This window comes from Eptatretus burgeri, chromosome 9 (genome assembly GCF_056783735.1).
Source record: "Eptatretus burgeri isolate ZD-2024b chromosome 9, Ebu_testis_v1, whole genome shotgun sequence".
NCBI classification, from domain to species: domain Eukaryota; kingdom Metazoa; phylum Chordata; class Myxini; order Myxiniformes; family Myxinidae; genus Eptatretus; species Eptatretus burgeri.
The window spans coordinates 98475653-98494526 of NC_140969.1; the positions used below are offsets into that span (position 1 = coordinate 98475653).

Here is an 18874-nt window from a genome sequence, read left to right on the forward strand (position 1 = left end):
ATATACAAGTCTTACCAAAAGGTGTGTGAAAGCAATGGAAATAGGAACCTATTTTGGATATGACAGCATTTAAAAGTCTGTATACAATCTATGCGATTGACCTGAGTGCTCAAAAGGAAACTATAAAGGCTAATGAAGTGGATACTTCCATATACATTGAAAGAGGAGAGAGTGAAGAAGTTGATACATATTGTTTGCTTTTAGAAGAAACAGAATTACAGATTAAGACAGATAATGGTGTTATGAGCAGTCTCACATAATTTTTTTGATAAATTAATTAGTAGTACAGTGCCAACTGGGGTATATGTTAATCAAATCAATCTTCATAAACTATCATCTTGTATTCAAGATCAAAAGCCTTGTATGATTAACGTTGATACAATTCAGAGAAAAGGAGCAGTAAGAGTTGATATTTTGCTCACAAAAGAACAGGTGAAAATCTTGACTCACTTACTTAAATGATACTGACTGACTTAAAATTAAAATGTCAAATCAATCTTCATAAACTATCATCTTGTATTCAAAATCAAAAGCCTTGTATGATTAACATTGATACAATTCAGAGAAAAGGAGCAGTAAGAGTTGATGTTTTGCTCACAAGAGAACAGGTGAAAATCTTGACTCACTTACTTTAATGATACTAACTCACTTAAAATTAAAATGTCAAAACCAATGTTGAAGAAATATTCAATAAGAGAGACAAGTGGGGGATTTCTCCCATTTCTAATTCCTTTATTTGCTGGTTTAAGTGCGGCTGGAGCATTGACGGGTGGTATTTCAGCAGCAGTGAAAACTGCGAACGAAAGGAAGGCTCAACTCCAGGCTCAAAAAGAATTGCAAAGACATAACAAAGAGTTGGAGCAACAAATTAGTGGAAGCGGTGTAATTGTAGACTTTGCTGCAAAACTTGAAAGTCAACCTGTAAAAGTGAGATTGTTAGTTGGAGATATGCTTTCTTCTATCGCACAAGCAGGTGCAAAATTAACTAAAAGGGGTAATGGATTATATCTTTCTAATAAATAAATAAGCTTTGACGAGTGGTTTAAATAATTTGGAAAGAATACATCAAATTTGGAACTTATCAAATATTGCAAGAAATTAAAAATTCATAATGTGGTTATTTGTATGAGAGATGAATTAACAAATGTGGCTAAACATACAAAGAATATTATTATCAACTTAGAAGATAATAATGGGAACGGTTCTCATTGGGTTTGTATTTTTAATAGTCAAGACAAATATTATTTTGATAATTTTGGTCTTCCACCACCTGTTGAAGTAATAAAATTCTTACAGAATGGTGCTTATCAAACATTTCAAGTCCAATAATTAAATTCCAAGTGTTGTGGTCAATTATGTCTATATGTGTGTTATTTCAACGCAGCAAAAATAATTTTTATAATGACATTTTTAATCTAATATAAATGACTTGTGTTGGGAAAGATGGTTCTATCTTTGGTGTATTCCAAGAACTGGATATTGATTTATCAAATTATTACACAAAGGCACAGACTGAACGACAGAAATATAGTATAGTAAAAAATATTAATATGAAAAATGAGTATAAATTATTAAATTATCCAAGCCCGACTGACGTAAATGACTTTGTGAGATTAAGTGATTTATCACAATATATACCCTTAAATAAAATGGCTGTGTATTCCAAAGATACAGAAGTGTTGATTTTACCTCCAGGTCATACAGAATTCACAGTTTTAAGTAAAATAAAATTTTATAAAGAAGGGTGTATCGTTTGTATGAGAATAGAACAATGGGGATATGATATGAATGATTTAGGGTATAATTGGTCATTTAAAATTAATCTGGAAGACCTGGAACAATTAAAGCAGTCTCGTAAGGAAGAATATTATCCACTTGGTGCCGAGAATGAGTTTTGTGGAAGCACGATGAGCAAACAGCAAATAAAAGAATTTAATAAGGGTAAAATCAATAATGGTTTTGCCATAGTTTATATCATGAAAACACAAAGAACAGGATTATATATAATAAGTAATGAAATACAAAATGATTTAACTATGGGAAGGTGGGGAGGTATTTCCTGTCTTTATTTTAATCTGTCATATATTTCTAATACCTAAATGACAGCAAGAATGCTTCAAGAAAATTATCATTTCCGTGTCCAAGCATACCTTCAAGAAAAGGGTTTTCGGTATTTTAATAAATATGTTCTACAACATAAAAATGAGGTATTTTCAATAAAAGATTGGCTTTATACTGATGTTAATAAACCAACAACTTTGGATTCAATTAAAATGTTAAATAATGAAAAATTTTGAAAGTTAAGAAAACACAAGGCTCTTTTTGAAATTCAGAAGAAATTTTATTGGTTTCCTGTTGTAAAAAAAATTATTTTGGATACAGGAATAACAAGAAATCCTGATGAATATATGTATGATATTCTATGGGGCGAAAGTGATTCAAGGATGGTAAGGGACGAGGAAGGAGTTGAAGAAACTGAGACAAAGGAGGAGAGGGAGAAGAGAGAGAAGGAGGAGAGGGAGAAGAGAGAGAAGGAGGAGAGGGAGGAGAGGGAGAAGAGAGAGAAGGAGGAGAGGGAGAAGAGAGAGAGAGAAGGAGGCGAGGGAGAAGAGAGAGAAGGAGGCAAGGGAGAAGAGAGAGAAGGGGGCAAGGGAGAAGAGAGAGAGAGAAGGAGGCAAGGGAGAAGAGAGAGAAGGAGGCAAGGGAGAAGAGAGAGAAGGAAGTAAGGGAGAAGAGAGAGAAGGAAGCAAGGGAGAAGAGAGAGAAGGAGGAGAGGGCAAGGGAGAAGAGAGAGAATAAATAAATATAAAAATATGGAAACCAGTGAGATTAGAAAAAGATTTGGGATATTACAGAAAATAAATAAATCTCAACGCACCGAGGAGGAAAACAAAGAATTGACAAGTCTATTAGAAATATTTGTGTCAAGACTATTTACATCGTTTTCTTTGGTGTGATTGACTTTGATTGAAGTTTTACATTTTATTTCCCTAAATAAATGGAGGAGAGAGTGAAGACATTTCTAAGGATTCTTTATGTTTTAAAAATTAAGATTCAAATGTGCATTTTGGAAACTAAAAAGGTTTTCGCACTCTAGGAATTTTTCTCATAAATAAACGAGTTATTGTCTCAAATGTAAAAAGAAAACTAATACTAAAAAATCTCGTATTTTAAAAGTAAAAATGACAGGGTTATACAAAAAGGTACATGTTCGGTGTGTGGATCAAAAAAGAGTAAATTCATCTCCAAACACAAAAGTGGGGAAGATAAACAAAAGTTTTTATCAGGAAGTAAATTTACAACTACTAAAATACCAGGGGAATTGCATCTACCAGGGTATTCTTTCTGTGGTCCGAGAACAAAATTGAATAAAAGATTAGATGAGGCTGACAATCCTAAACCGTGGAGCAAACCTATCAATAGGGTTGATGAAGTGTGCATGGGGCACGATATTGATTATGGAAATAGCACAACGTTGGAAGAAAAACATGAAGCCGAGAGAGAAATGTATAATTTGTCTCTGATACAAAATCCAACCTTGAGAGAAAAAGTTGATAGGTTCATCGTGAAGAAGATGATCAGTGCTAAATTGAAACTTGGGCTTGGAAATTCAAAAAACTTATCGGCTCTAATGATGTCATTAAGATTGAAGAGCAATTAGCTGATGAATTACATAAACCAATAATCACAAAGTTTCATAGAAGGAAGGTTTATTCCAAGGAAGTTGATTATATCTGGTCCGCTGATTTAATTGAACTCAATAATGATAAGGGGTACAGATATGCTTTAATCGTTATTGATTTGAGGAGTAGATATGCATGGGTTGTCCCTTTAAAAAACAAAACAGGTAATACTCTTATGTTAGCCTTTCAACAGATATTTCAGAAAAGCAAGAGAAACCCTAAAAAAATTGTGGACTGATGAGGGTACAGATTTCTACAACAAAACATTTATGAATTTTCTTTAAGATAACAACATTACATTATACAGCACCTTTAATGAAGGAAAAGCGGTAGTTATTGAGCGTTTTATTCACACTTTAAAGGAGAGACTATATTAAAAATTCACTCAAATCAGTTCTCAACAATGGTTGTTTTTAATTGAGGATATTGTAGATACGTACAATGACACGATTCATATCTCAACGAAAACGAAACCATCAGAAACATTTACAAAATTAAAATATGAAAAAGAGATTAATGTCAGAAAGCCTAAGTTCAAAGTTGGTGAGAAATTAAGAATATACAGGTGGAAATCTCATTTTGAAAAAGGTTTCACTAAGCGATGGACAAATTAACTTTTTTAAATCATTGATGTAACAGATACAGTTCCTTGGACTTATAAGGTATATGATTTAAAGGGGGGAAGAGACTTTAGGTTCATTTTATTCACAGGAATTGCAAAAGACAAAGATAAATTAAATTTTTTTTTAACTCCGCCCCTTTTTGACTACGCCCACACAAGCCCCACCCACGCAAACCCCACCCACAAAAGCCACATCCACACAATCCCCATACACACAAGCTCCACACACATAAACCCCACCCCACACAAGCTCCACCCACAAAAACCACATCCACACAAACCCCACTCACACAAGCCCCACCCACACAAACACCATCCACATCCATCATATTCACATAATTAGTGATTAGTTCATTAGTTAATTAGTTCCCCACACACAACATGTTTATTTAATTTAAAAAAAAATTGCTCCACCCACACAAACCACATCCACACAAACCTCATACACACAAGCCCCACCCATCCACACAAGCCCCACCCATCCACACAAGCCCCACCCATCCACACAAGCCCCACCCACCCACACAAGCCCCACCCATCCACACAAGCCCACCCCCTGTGCACCCCCACCTTTGGGGGGTCGTAGGGTAGGTCCGAGCTCACCTTCGGACCGGCCAATGCCACCACATTCCCTCCACCACCTCACGAGACAACGCCGAGGCCGGCCAGCTGCATGTGCTGACCTGTTGCATCGCACCTTACCTGGTCTGTATTTACCATGCCTTGCTTCTTCTGCCTTTGCCTTGACTCCATACCTGCCCATGCCTTTGTTTGCATTACCATGTCACCCAACCGTACCATGTTCTCCAGGACCATCTCTGAAAGTGTTTGCAAGGACTGCCCTGCAGGCAGCCGTGTTACCGGGGACTGAACTGAGCAGCAGGAATATCTCCTTGTTGTGTAAAGGCCAGTTCAAATGGACCGGGGACTGCACTGAGCAGCCCGGATGTCTCCTTGTTACATAAAGGCCAGTTCAAATGGCCTGTGAAATGGCGTATGGCCTGCCGTGTTAGGGTGAGTTGCCTCCAGCAGCCAGGAACGAAATGAAATAAAAAATTCAGCGACAAACAAGGGACCATTGAAGGCCCTGAAGACGTCTGATCGTCGATTGCCTGCTGTGCACTCAACCCAAATGTTGCCTTTATTTTCGTTGTCTCCTCAAGTCACAGGTCCTGAGCTATGGGTAGTGTAAATATTAGAAATGTATATAATCCTAACCCACCTGTTGTTTGTTTAGTGCCGGCAATGTAGTTAAGTTGTCCGAATGAGTCTGTTAGTTTAGTTACGCAACGCACTAGGTTATTTATTTTTGGGACATTTATTCAAATGTCGCACTCAGGGATCCATAGGTAAAACGTACTAGGGGAAACGGATGTTAACGACTCGGGTCGAGTCGAGCAAAAGGGAGGGGGGTAGTGTTACGGTTCTAGGAACCGTATGCATACAAACATACAGTTGTTCCGAAGTCAGTTATTCCATTCAGTATATGTACAGATAGAACCCCTCCTTGTGTGTCGTGGGAAAGCAAAAGGGGCTACATTGCGATGGGCTTTTAGATAGGTTTATAAATCACTTCTCCCCTTTTATTGTGAACCACAGTACCTTCCTCTCGCTTTCCAAGGCAAAATATTTGTGTAGTACCTTTTTGGCGAATCCAGATATGCGTGGAGTGGGCGGGCTTCCCTGCATGGCCGAAACCCCACCCAGGAAGGGCGGACCCATGGAAACCCCGTCCAATCAGGGCGGACAGTGACGTCAGCTTCACCAAGGCCCCTCCCCGCTGAGGGAGATCTATAAATTACGAAGAAACCCTGGGAGCGTAGAGCGTTGCAGTGACACAGTTCGACGGCTGGTAGCGAAAGAAAGGAGGAAGGTCGTAGAGTGGTTGCGCTCTTTGGCGGTCGTTCGTTTTGAGTGTGAGAGAGCTGGGAAGACCTCGACCTGACCTTGACCGGGTCCTGTCTGCAGCCCTGATCCCCGCCTCGGACTCCGCTCTACTCTACCCGGGCTCCTTCACAGACACGGTCTCCACGTGTACGCCTGTGGACCGAGCCACACGACAGTTGACAGGTGCCGCACCACGGAGCATCCCTTCCCTCCAACGTTCAGATACCAGAAAGAACTGCGACCTCAGCTCACCTCCCTCTGGTCCTTTGCCATACATCTGGGTTTATTTTCGTCTGAATGTGTGGCGCCGTCTTTAAGTAGAATTGCATCAGTGTTTTTATTTGATCATTGTAAATCTTGCCTGTTTTATTCTCACGACAAGTCTGCTCTGTGTCTCCTTTGTAAGTTGCTGTAAAATTGTCGCACTACATCTTTCTCTCATCTCCACCTGCATAACATTCCCAATAAACCTGTTTCCTGTGCCGCATACATTTCCTCACTTTAGTATAAGTAAATGATTGTAGAAATGTTCCCAGTTCGTTTTCGTAATTGAGTAATTTTGATCGGATCGTCTTCAAACTTCATGGGATAGGAATATAGTTCATGGTCTGGCGCTCAGCTGATTAATTTTTGGTGGCGATTGGCCTTGACCTTCATGGTTAGCGCCTGAGGTCAAACGTATTTGACCCCAAGGTCAAATTTTCAAGTTTTAGGAACCATATCGTGTAGTACCTCACATTGAACACCTCGATGAGTGCTTTCTAGATATGTCAAGCTTGAGACATTATGACGTCATTTGGTGACGTTATGAGGCAAACGCATATTTTTCATGGTTACTCTGTAGAACGATTCTCATCGGAATCTCTCGTGGGCAGATATTCCTCAAGGAGTCGCTCCTGGTGGATAGCAGCTCTGTTCACCTCAGTGTGACCTTAAAGAAGTCACACGTGGTCACCTTTTGGCAAGATACGGGTCACCCTGCGGGTGACATTGTTTTTATTTTTTCTTTGTTTTTTTTGTATACCTTGTCGAGGCTCGTATGAGAGCTAACACACAACACACAGCAAGGGGGGCATGAGACAAGAGGGGTGGGAGAGGGAAGGACTAAACAGTGGGGAACAGAGACATGAGGAGATCTGTGGAAGGGAGAGGGATGGGACGGAGAACATGGGAAATACAAGATGGACATTACAGGGACTTTCAGGAAGGAAAGCAGGGAATTTGAAGGACGTCGGTTTGGTGTGGACTAACGGGGGTAGAAAAGATCGAGGTTTTGGATGGGGGAAGATAAGAGGTGGTGGTGAACAGCTGTTTTGAAGGCCTGGAGGGAAGAATGGGATTGAAGAGAGTGTGGGAGTTTATTCCAAAGGTGGGGAAAAAAGGAGGAATGAAAGAGTGAAGGTGAGAAGTGATTTGTGATTTTGGTAGTTTTACCAGAAGGGATTGCCGGCGGACCTTGAGCGACCTGCGGAAATATGAGGGCGGGGGGGGGGGGATATCGCAGACAGAGCGGGGGGGGCAAGAGCAGAGAGGAGACTGGAGAAGACAGAAAGACCACCGACCTGTCTGCGGTGAGAAAGTGAGAGGCCCAAAGACTCAGTCTCTTCGTGGGAGATGCCAATTATCCGAAATGCGTTGGTTTCCACAGCATGAAGCCGGGAAAGATGAGAGGCAGGAGCACCAGCCCAAGGGGAGAGCAGTACTCCATCAGGCTGTGGACAAAAACTTTGTAAGTGGTCAGGAGCTCAGGTGGGTCGAGGAAGGACTTTGCATGATGAAGGATTCCCAGTGAGCAACTGGCTTTGGAGGCCAGGATGGAAACGTGGCTTTCCCAGGAAATATCATGGCAGATACTGAGACCCAGAAGCTTGAATGAAAGGACTTCTTCCAGAGGATTGTTGAGAAAGTGGATGGGGGGGGGTTCTAAACGGTCCTTTCGGAGAGACATAGTGAGAGTGTGAGATTTGTCCCGATTGAATGACATGTTCCACGTGTTGAACCAGTTTGTGATTTTATCCAGATCTGCAGTGAGCGAAGAAGCTGCTGCTTGCCGGTCTGAGGGATGACCGATGGTACGGCAGAGGGTGGAATCATCAGCCAAGAGATATGGAGGATTTTCCAGAGAGTCGGAGAGATGATTGATGAAAACCAGAGAGAAACAGGGCCCAGAAACGCTACCTTGAGGAACTCCAACCTGGACAGGAAGAGGGGATGAAAGAACTCCATTTCGGGCCACATGTTAACTATGACAGGAGAGGAAGTCTGCGAGCCATGAGTGGAGATGGCCTTGGATACCATAGGAAGAGAGTTTGGTGAGCAGGGCAGGGTTCCAGACCGTGTCAAAAGCACGTGATATGTCCAGGGATACGGCTCGGATTTCCTGTCCGGTATTGAGGACCTCCATCCATTGATGGGAGAGCAGAAGCAACATATCCAGGGTAGAGTGACCTGGTCAAAAACCAAATTGATGATCGGAAATCAAGCCATTGGAGAAGAGGAAGGATTTAATGTCTAAAGCGATGATGGATTCCTTAACCTTGCTGATGATTGAGAGAAGGCTGATTGGTCTGTAGTTGCAGGGATCTGTTTTTGCACCTTTTTTATGCAGGGCAGTGATGTTTGCCGATTTCCAAGCAGATGACCATGAGCAAATGAGAGGGTGAATAGAACAGAGAGAGGGTGAGCAAGAGCAGAAGAACATGTTTTTAGGACTTGCCTTTGCCTCATGGAAAGCAAACTCAACTGAGGGTTATCGCAGTTCCTTCCATAAAGCTCAGAACAAGTGTGTATGCAATACAAGCTCTCCACCTTGTCAGGAGAAAAGGACACCGAGTCCAGGGACAGTTGGGTGTGACTGGGTAAGGTGGGTAGAGAAAGCGATGGGTTTTGGACACAAGATTTAGCTGCAAACACCGAGTTTCGGCATTCAGCCTTTTTACGTGCAGTATCAGCAGTGCGGCCATTTGAGGTAAGGGAGGGGATGGAGGGGGAACATTCACCAAAAACAGATTTGATTAGATGCCACCAGTATTTTGAGGAGGGTGAGAGGTTTGAAAGTTCAGACTTGAGCTTTGAAAGATGTTTTCTGGCTCTCCTGAGGGTAGATACACATTTGTTCCAAGCTTTGTGGAAGGAACTGCGATTACCCTCAGTTGAGTTTGCTTTCCATGAGGCAAATGCAAGTTGTTTCAGGACAACTGCCTCGCCACAAGCTTCAGTGAACCAAGGGCGGGAGGAAGGGTGGGACAACTGAAGACGAGAGGGGATAAATCTGTGCATGAGGGAGAGCAAGTTTCTTTGAAAGAATTCCCAGGATGAGTTGATGTTGGAGAAAGCAGCGATGGGAGACCAATCTATAAGTTTGATGGCTGCTTGGAGACCCTGCCAGTCGGCTTGTTTGAAATACCAGACTCGACGGCGCTGAGGTGGTTCTCTGATAACAGCAAAGAGAGATGTCCACTTTGACAAGCACGTGGTCAGAAGAACCGATTGGAGCGGAGGAAGAACAGATATTGTCAGGGAAATTTGTCAAAATACGATCCAGAAGAGATGGAGTACCATTGGTTGAGATCCGGGTCGGGAAGTTGCCCGATTGAGTCAATCCCAAGGAGCCGTTTTTTGTTTAAAAAAAAAAAAAAATTTTGATCCTGATTCTGATGTACCATACTCTGTTTGCAGAGCATCGGTGCTGCTGAATCAGTTTCTTGGCAAGCGTTATGCTGGATGGTTTGCCATTGCCTTCCCAGTTGTAGTTTTGGCAGGAGTTTGAAGTTTGGCTTTGGTGCTGGCGATAGCTCGCCTACTCCTCACAAAGGACACCATGGGATCTTTAACATCCACCAACTCATGCCGACAGATGGGACGCCCAGTTTAACGTCCCTCTGATGGACGGCACACCCCGCCCTGTGAAACACCAGCATGACAGTTTTTAACTGGTCCAAGATTCAAACCTCGGCGAGACGACTCGGAGGCAATTAAGTGAGTCTGCCATCCTGCTAGTCCAAAATTGTGGATGTTTTTCCACGTATGTGTGCCATTGTCCTTGTTCTATCCCTGCTTTAGGTTAGCTGTATAATTATCACCAGCAGGAGTACGTGGGAGTTCTGAGTTGTGAATGCAGCAATGATGAACCAAAGCCATCCTCCTGTGTGCAAGTTTCCTTGTACAGTGTGTACTGCAATTAAACGAGGCATTGACATCAACCCGGCATCATGGGGTTGAGAAGCAATGTCTCCTGTGACTGCTTCTTTGCAAACACTTGTGAACACCATTCTCAAATATTACATGTTGTCCAACCATAATGAACAACCTTTGAGATTCCATAGTGGGTGATGAGGTTCAGTACATATAATGCATGAAGAAAACTCCAACCTCGACTTTCTGCCTCCAACCCCCGCCTCCACATTTCACTGTAACCCCAGTTTCAGACGAGACAGCTGTGGTATGGCATTTAGTCATTGCATTCTGGCCTCGCTCCCTGTTATCCTGCCAGACCTTTTCCTAATCAATTCCAGCCTCCCATTTCTTCACGAAACCTTGTTGAACAATGTCGGTTTTGTTGTTGTTTTGACCCATTTTTTGAGTATTTAATGACAGTAGAGGCCGCTCAGTCAATCCTGCAGCTGGTATTTTGAGCTATCGAAATACAAAAGCCTCTTTAATGTATAATTCCCTATACCCTAAACCTCAAGCTGAATCTAAAAGATAAAAAAACAACAAATGGGACAGAGCCACAAAGTATCTCATACTTTTGACATACCAATCAATCATATTGTACTGACAACCTGGGTTAACCTTGTTGTTGCTCATCCTTCATCCCATTTTCGTTTGACTCGATCTCATCATGTGGTGGAGTATTCAAAGGAAGTTACTGTTGGGGCGTCGGCTGTGGCGGTTGGGGGGTGGTGGGTGGTATTTTTGGTGGGTGTAGTGGAACAGCCAGGATGCCTTTCCTCTGATCTGCATTGCCTCTGTCTGCAAACACACAGAAGCCTCTGCAGACCGTACATACAGCAAGCTGAGATTTTGTGAATTTAATTTATTTTCTTGTTTGTTATTTTTGGCTCGCCTGTTCGAAGAACAGAGAGCAATAGCAATACCCCCGGCGTGAGCGTGAAAATGTTAAAGTTTTTGGTGCAAGTTATTTTTTCCTTTCTAATGTTTTTATCTCTCACACTATTTTTTTACACACCCAATATATATATATATATATATATATATATATATATATATATATATATATATATATATATATATATATATATATATATATATATATATATATATATATTTTGTTACGGCTGTGGAAATTCACAAACCACCATTCAGGTCCCGTAGGTGAGATATCTCTGTAAGTACATGTGTAGTTAGCCCCAAACCCGTTGTTTCGAGGGAATAAATGTGATTCATTCGGGCTGCGACGCTTTGAGTCAGTCGTTTTTCTTTCTCTATCTTTTATTTCAAATAAAACCCAACGAGGACGCTCGGTGGGCTTTTCGTGCCATTCTTCTCCGCGCTTGGTGTGAGGGGAGAGAAGCGAGGGGAGGGCAGCTGGCGCTCGATTGGTGGATGCGCGGTGTGATGCGGCCAGGGAGGAGGAACGCCCCTCTTCGAGACCTTTCTCGAAGTGCCTCGAAGGGGGGTGGAGCAAAGAACGGGGCGGAGCAACAGGGCAGAGCTCCGAGGATATAAAAGTCGGAGACGGGGGAAGTAGTTTGTTAGATGCTCTTGCTTGGTAGATGCTCTTGCTTGGTGGATGCTCTTGCTTCGTGGTTTCTCTCGTCTTCCGGCTTGCTCGTCCTGGTGGCCGTTGGCCGGGTCTTTTGTGGGGCAGTTGTAAGACCCCGCTGGCGGGAAGGAGCGTCCGCCATTCCCCTCTCCCGACTTTGGCCATCCACATTTCCCCCCCCCCCTATCCGCGCTGGGATAGTGCCGAACACTCGGACCTTGGCGTCAAGTGGCCAACACGTGCAGGCGCGGGGCATGCCGGAGAGGCCTCGCCTACCACGCTCGGGCACGGAGTCGCGGCCAGGTGGGACCACGTCGACGGACGTCAGAGAGGGACTCGACACGCTCAGGGAAGTCGCGACTTCCATTTCTTTTGGGTTCTGTGTAAACGTGTGTGTGTGGCACCAGTCTGGTGAAGTAAAACTGTTAAGTGTTGCCGTGTGTCGGTCTTAGTCGGTTGTAGCTCTGCGTCGTCGTTGCTTTATTGTTTTTTGTATTACATTTGCTTATTGTGCATAATTGTTTTAATTGCTATATGTGTGCTCTGTGTCTGTGTGAATAAAGTGTTTGCATGTTGAATTGTTCCCCGTTTCGCTGCGTCCTTTCCTTCATTTGAATCTCCATCTTGCTTCACGTAACGGGTTCGTCGTGGGCTTAATACGCCCGATAATTAATCGGAACCGTCGAGGCCGACGATAACACCGCTCGGTTATCCCGATAGCACGGAATGGTCTGCTTAAGCGGCCCGTGTCTGGAGTCGACCTGCGGCGAGGTGTGATCGCCCGGTTTACCATCCGCGTGGGTACTTAGGTAGGTCGAGTTTGGCGAACAACCCTATCCCACGCGGGTGGCCGATTGGCACGATCGTGGTGAGGCTGAAAGGCCCACCCGTGACTAGCTCCCGGCGTTAGTCCGAGAGGGTCATGACACAATTGCCCATCCGGTGGGCGACGTGCCGCGATTCGAGTCACGTGGCCGATTGCACGCCGGCGGGCGCGAATTCGCGACTATATATATATATATATATATATATATATATATATATATATATATATATATATATATATATATATATATATACACATTATGTGATACCGGTTGTCCGTCCGTCTGTCTGTCTGTCTGTCTGCCCGTCTGTCCGTTCCTGTCCGCATTCCAACTCCCAGAGTTTTCAACTTTCACGTTTTATATTTGGTACATAGGTACAGACTGTGGAGCGGGTGTATCGTGACATACGTTCGTCATCTAAAGTGGTTGCCACGGCAACCAGGATGCTGTTTTCCATCCGTTCCTGTCCCCACTCTAACTCCCAAAGTTTTCAACTTTCACGTTTCATATTTGGTACATAGGTACAGACTGTGGAGGCGGTGTGTCGTGACATACGTTCGTCATCTAAAGTGGTTGCCATGGCAACCAGGATGCTGTTTTCCATGTCGTAGCACAATTCTGTATATACCTACTTGTTCAGGCGTATATTGTGCTCACTTGCGCTCTTGTTACTGATTACAATATGCAAATACATATATTGCTTAAAAATTATTTGGATCAGACTTCACTGCAATGCTTTATAAAAATATTAATTATTAGACTCGTCTTTTAAAAACGATAAATGTATAAACAGGCGAGCATTGGGTGGCTTTGACACCCACTCTAGTCTTATTTATAGTGATTTCAGGCTCTTGAAGGACCAGGTACTGAAATCACATGCACAATAAAAACGTAAAGAGATGGGAGTGTATTTACACATTAATTATAATTAGAAGAAGCATATTGTATTTGGGATTTGAACTCGGGGTCTTCATCGGCTCGAAGTTCAGATGGGAATGCTGTCCCAGGTAGAAGGTCATTTAAAATTTTTTTAATTTCTTTTATTTTTTTGCATACAAGCATGCATGCCCAGGTGGAACCCAAAATACCTCCGTCAAGTGATGCCTGATCCACGAGAACACATCGGGCCGTTACATTTTTGAGATATCATGCTATACAGTAATCATGCTAAAATTAAATAATTCTCATATCCAGATCTGGATTCGGATCTTCCCCGAAATCGAATCAATCTTTGCGACACAGCCAACACGTCCACCAAGTTTCGCCCAAATCCGTATACAACTTTTTGAGATATCCTGCACACAGACAGACAAGCAAAAACCAATAGAGAGGGGGTGAAAACACAACCTCCTTCACCTTCAGTGGTGGAGGTAATCACCTGGAATGTACAGTACCTTGTACCACAAAGGTACACGTGATGTACGGTGTTTAGTGGTTAGGGTGGCTGACTTGGGATCTTGGTGTCCTGAGTTTGATCTCCGTTGACTGCTGCATTAACACCAGGTGGGGTTGACTCAGCCTGTCATCCTTCCGAGGTCGGTGAAATGAGTACCAGTGGTACTGCTGGAGGGGCACAGCATCAGCGACATGGTAGCGCCCCAACAAAATGATGGCTGGCATATGCAAGAAAAAGAAGAACAATGTGTTCTCGTGGATCAGGCATTACTTGACGGAGGTATTTGGGGGTCCACCTGGGCATGCTAGTATGCAAAAAATAAAAAAAGACCTTCTACCTGGGATGGCCTCACAGCGTTCCCATCTGAACTTCTAGCCGATGACGCAGGGACCCCGAGTTCAATCCGAGGCGACGTGGGTGGTCGCTATATAATTGCATAGTAGTCAGAGTTTTTGACGGATCAGGCTGAAATTTTTTGACAAAGAGGTTGATTATAGTGCGCATAAAAGCGCAGAAGCCGATTTTTGATTTTCGAATAAATAAATAAATATATTTCGGATTTTTCCAAAATTTTCAAAGTCCCGTTGCTAGGCAACGGTGGCGTCCATAGCAACGGTGCTCTAAAGCATACAACTAGATCCTGGTATGAACCTACCAGTCGAGTTTCATCAAAATCGGTCGACTCCTCTGGCCTCCAGAGCTGTCCATTACATACATACAGATAGACGGACAACCTAAGAATAACGGTAGTCCAGCGACCACCCAAAAAGAAGAAAGTACTGTAAGAGCCATTTTGTAATTGTCTTCAAGGGAATGGAACCCTAATGTATTCATGTAATAGATAGATGAGTTCCCTTCCAATGAAACTTCAATGCAGGACGAGGCTATTAGGCCCATGAAATCCTGCACTAGTATTGCCAACTTGTGGTTGTTTGTCTGTAAATACTGAGCATCGAGCAAGGATGCAGCACGAACCATTTTGTAAGTCTTTGGCGTGACTCGGTTCGAACCACGGTCCTCACAGACTCAGAGCAGACACCATGATACCACAGAATCGGGTTCATCCATTATGGCCAGCCGATCGACTCGGGTGTAGCTGTCAAAATATGCACCACTAAAATATGGACAAAACTTTTGGATTTGAACCAAAGCAAGTGCGCTAAGCTTAGATAGATGCCTTACAATCCCACGTGATCATACTCTCGGGTGGAATAAAATGTGTTTGGGTTAAATGTCGGTTCTTCACAAAGTAAGCTCTGAGCCATACCCTCTGATTGTCGGTCACAGGTTTGGTTGCTGAGGAACTGTTCTGGAATGTTTGAGTGAACAGATTATGCAGAGCTACTTTTTGGATACAACTGTGTGTGTGTGTGTGTGTGTGTGTGTGTGTGTGTGTGTGTGTGTGTGTGTGTGTGTGTGTGTGTGTGTGTGTGTGTGTCCATCTATCCATTGGGACCATTCTCTGTGTAAAGCGTTGGTGCTGCCAAAGCAGTCTCCTTGGCTATTGGGTACAACACTGAACAGGTCACCACTCCGACACAGGATACCAGCAAGCTGGCACTCATTTTGCCAACATTGGAAGGATGACAGGCAGTCAACCCCACCTGATATTAATTCAACAGGAAAGGGGGATTTGAACTCAGGATTCTTGGATCCCAAGCCCACCACCCTTACCATTAAGCCAACACCAGGCATATGTATGTATATGTATATGTATATGTATATGTATATGTATATGTATATGTATATGTATATGTATATGTATATGTATATGTATATGTATATATACATACATATATGTATATAATACAAAACTAGCGACCCCTGTCTGCCTGTTGTCTAAGCACTCCTAAACCGGCTAACAGAATGAGTTTAAACGTTTGTGATGGTTAAAAAAATATTCATAGCCCTGTTTGTTTTGGGGGTGACCCCAATTCTCTATGTAAATGTGTATCGTGTACTGCAGCTCTGTTCCTGTTGGGGGTGAGTATTACAAGTCACAATTAAATGGGGTGCAATTCTCTGCATGTAAATGAATTCATCAATAATTCTCTGCATCAAAACTATAATATATCTTATATAGATTCGTATATATTGTCTGTCCCAGGTCTGTATGTCTGTCTCTGTATGCACTCCAAAACCACTGGAAAGAATGAGTTGAAACTTGGTGGTTGTGCTTGGGGTGTTCAGTGAATCTTTCAGACAGTTGGGATGGTTACGATCAACTTGTGTTTTAACATTAAAGTGAGCAAATCATCAACTGTGCTGTGTGTTGGTTGTAACATGAATAACCTGGTGTTTGCTTAATGGTTTGGGTGGTGGCTTGGCGTCCGAGGGTCCTCAGTTCAAGCCATAGTTGCTGCTGAATTAACACCAAGCGGTTGACTCAGCCTGTCATCCTTCTAAGGTTGGCAAAACGAGTACCAGTGTAGCAGCCAAAAGGCTGCACATGAAGGGAAGGGGTATTGACGGATTTATTAAATCTGCTATTGGTGTGCTGCAGGCATGATGGGCCCAATGGCCTCCTGCTGTGCATAATTTCCTTGTAAAAAAAACTTGTCTTTTAACATTAACAATTCGCTGTATGAAACCCATTCGCTTTTGGCTCAGCATTTAAAGCCCAACTTTGGTGCATTCAGGATCTATAGGTCACGGACAGTATATGGGAGTCGTTGAATGTATAGAGGAGTAGGTTTGTAGACATTCGCTGAAATATATTGTTGTAGTTTTAGACCCACCAGGGGGGGGGGGGGGGGTGATTGAGACACCCAGACAGAAAAAAAAATCTACTTATTCCATAGTATTCTGTTTAGCTTTTAAGTGTACTGTATTCATGTAATCAGATATGCATTGCGAGTGTACAGTTAGAAATCCCATATGTGTTATTTTCCTATTCTACATTTTTGCCTACAGCCATTTCTCACATCTTACTGTACACACACTTTCTCTGCTGAAGATCACCGCGTGCCCGCTGCTTCCAACCCTCATCGCAAACGGTCCTAGAAACCACCTCTAACCAGTTTGGTGAGTACCCAACCCCATCCCCCAGCTGTTAGCTCTGGACTCCCCACGAGCTCATCCCCACTTGGACAGTGCACCAAGAACCCGAGACCAATCCCAAGATGCCACCGGAGGTCGGAGGACCCCAAACTTTACATGCATACAAAGGGAACCCCAAGGGAGTGCATCAATGAAAACTAGGTGTTTGGGTTAATTTAAACACGCCTTTTAAAGATAATTATAATTAATGGCCTAATTTAATTATCCTTTATCAAGGCTTCATCCTTGGTCAGCCCCTTTAACAGCCAGCTCTCCCTCATGGGAGTCTTGATTTGCCATTTTTTGGGAGCATGCTCAACAATGCCTTGACTTGGAACAGGTTTCTTGTTTCGCAATGGTTTCTTAATGATAAAGTGCTCAAATTGTTTTTTTCACTTTTCTCACACATATCATCGAATGCCTGATCATCATATCTACCAATCACTCGATACATTGCAATGCTTATAAATGCCCGGAGACGCCAGTGTTCATGGCTTTATTTAATTTCTGCACATGCTCTAAGCTAAAGAATCTCTTAACCTGAGCCGAATTGCAAAAGTGAAACTGCGCAATTGACCTTAGCAGCAGTTCCGACTGCTAAAAAAAAAAGTGTTACTTTGTCCAATTAAACATTGTTTAATGCTCCGGATGTCTCCAGACAGTGTTTCGTATGATCCAGCCAGCCGTTCCTTATCAACGGTTTCATTGGAGTGCTTGCTTGAGTGTTTAATAGGGGTGGGTCGAATCGATTCCAAAGTACTTGATTCCAACCATGGTATTGAAAGGAATCAAGAAGTGAAGCGGAATTGATGTCTTCTGAATAATTCCTACTTCATAGGAGGAAGTGTTTTTTTTTTTTGGTGGGGGGGGTAGGAATTGTTTTCGTCCCTGTTGGCCATGTTTCAGAGACACATGGCCTGGTAATGTATTAACTGAAAAGGATGAAGGACACCTTGGGGTGTCCCATTTGTAATATAGCAGCAAAAGCAAATAACTTTCAAACTAAACATGCCCCAAGGACATGTTCCTTTTAAATGAATAGCAAGGCATTTGGAGTTGGCCGGTGAAGCATGCTGATAGCTTTGCTGACGAGCAGGTAGGCAATACATTCATAGTTTTAACAACATGTCGTTCAAAGGGTCCAGAAGTGCAGTTTGGAACTATTTCAGGAAGGTTAAAGACCGTCCAAAAGTTGAATGCTCACTTTGTTCAACAGACCTTGCTCATCACTAATACATCCAAGGTGAAAAAACATTTGAAAACCAAACACCAAATTCAGAGAAACCAAAGTCTGCAAAAGTAACAAGTTCGCTTTCGCAATTGATGATTGAAGGCACTTTCACCTTGGTGCACTGCCTTCCCCAACCCTCTCGCTGCCTTCCCATCCCCTCCCCTCTCGCTGCCTTCCCTTCTTCTCTCCTCTCACTGCCTTCCCTTCCCCTCCCCTCTCGCTGCCTTCCCTTCCCCTCTCACTCTCGCTGCCTTCCCTTCCCCTCTCACTCTCGCTGCCTTCCCTTCTCCACTCACTTACGCTGCCTTGCCTTCCCCTCTTGCTGCCTTCTGTTCTGCTCTACCTCACACTGCCTTCCCTTCCCCTCTCACTCATGCTGCCTTCCCTTCCCCTCTCACTCGTGCTGCCCTCCCTTCCCTTCTCACTCATGCTGCCTTGCCTTCCCCTCTTGCTGTCTTCCG

The 18874-nt window shown here is 43.1% G+C and overlaps 1 long non-coding RNA gene across 1 annotated transcript in view; it reads left to right on the plus strand.

Moving 5' to 3' along the window:
* Positions 1-17530, plus strand: part of LOC147020719 (uncharacterized) — a 137209-nt gene extending 119679 nt beyond the window's left edge. Inside the window, exon 6 of the long non-coding RNA XR_015061934.1 lies at positions 17057-17530. This is a non-coding gene — a long non-coding RNA (uncharacterized LOC147020719). The remainder of the gene's footprint in view (positions 1-17056) is intronic.
* The last annotated feature ends 1344 nt before the right edge of the window (positions 17531-18874 follow it).